General features: G+C 42.3%; 1 protein-coding gene across 1 annotated transcript in view; it reads right to left on the reverse strand.

Moving 5' to 3' along the window:
• The window catches only part of LOC118342707 (gamma-enolase), a 27724-nt gene that overhangs the window by 5369 nt on the left and 20808 nt on the right, over positions 1-1547 (reverse strand). The gene's annotated exons all lie outside the window — the stretch shown is intronic.

Consider the following 1547-nt stretch of genomic DNA (forward strand, 5'->3'; position numbering starts at 1 on the left):
ACACACTGGACCTTTAAGTCTGTATTTTAAGGTTGTTGTTTTATCTTTTGCAGTTTTGCTTTAGTCTGCAGCAGCTGAGCCCTTGATCACATGGATCATACTTATTGTGCTGTAATATTATTTGCACACAAGTTTCAGATTTAACTACTGAAGATGTACTACATACAGTATGTCAGTTATTTATTCTGAGCACAACATGCACAGATCAGGGCAGCTCCCCGATTGAAAATACCACGTGCATGTTTTAGGGTGCAGATTGTGTGCGCGTACAGATGCTTGTTAAAACGCTGTGTCGGTTTTGACTCCTTAACATTTTCAGTGTTAGAGTGAATTAATCTGGTTGTGATTCATTTGTAACTACAGCTCATCTGACACAACCTGCTAATGGTGTGAAAAAGAAGACATTGGTGCCCGCAGTCTGACTTGAGGTTTTAGAAAAATGAACAGGCCCCCGTTGGGTCTCGTCCTGCTGAGCTATTAGAAGAATATATCAGATTAACGACGCAGGAAGCTTTTCATGTGACGGGCACAATACATCATCTTTACTGTCATCAGCTCTGTTTCTATCATTTCATCCTTCTCTCCTCCTTCTCTTCCTCCCCCTGCTATAATGCAGCTACACTGTCATGATTGATAGCTTCATAACCCTGAGTGGCGTTTCGTTAAGAATGAGATTGATGACACACGCTCAAGACTGGAGTACACACTCTCTCCACAAAGAGTTCCACAAATATGAGATGCATGTACACAACAGTCCCAGTCAGTGGCATCAATATATTTGATTGATAGCTAATCTTCATACTAAAAACCTCCTGTCACTTCCTACTCTTCATTTATCTTCTGTAAAGGTCTGTTCACCGCTGCTCCTCTCTGGCACAAGGTCAACATGGCTGACAGATAATGAGTGATGTGACTGGCAACATGCCTGTTTACGTATGTGTGTGTGAGTGTGTGTGTGTGTGTGTGTGTGTGTGTTTCCACATGTGTGACTGATAGCATGGCAGCTGGGTCTCCCTGTATCTCCCTATAGGCCTCTCTGTCGTCTCTGCCAAGATGGATGACCTTCTTTGGTCGGCCCAAGTTCACCGGCCTGCCCGGGGCGGCCATATTAGGCTCTTTTTCTCTCGGAAAAGAGAGTAACAGTGTGTGTAGCCTGTGTTCACAGCGTATTGGACTGACACTGATGAGTCATGTTTATAGATCTGTAAAGCCTCTAGGCCTCCTGATGAAGCAATTTATCATTTTAATAATGTGTTTCTACATTAAGTGACATTTGTCAGACTATGCCACTTATTCTGAGCAGCAGGCACTGAGGGAGTTTCCATCCACATTTCAATTTGTACATTGGAAAAATCCTGAGAGGAGCCAAGATATTGCAAAATGGTTTTCTGCTTGACTGAGGAGGAAACGTTGGTGTAGCAATAAAAACTAAATGTGAAAAAGTGCAAAACAATCAGACTTGAATCAGGACACACATGAAATGTCACATGCAAGTTAAATCTTTGTGGAGCGATGCGGAATTAATTCCTCAAATTAATACATGAAAC

This window comes from Morone saxatilis, unplaced genomic scaffold, assembly GCF_004916995.1.
Source record: "Morone saxatilis isolate NCDOM2014 unplaced genomic scaffold, NCSU_SB_2.0 Contig9, whole genome shotgun sequence".
Lineage (NCBI taxonomy): Eukaryota > Metazoa > Chordata > Actinopteri > Moronidae > Morone > Morone saxatilis.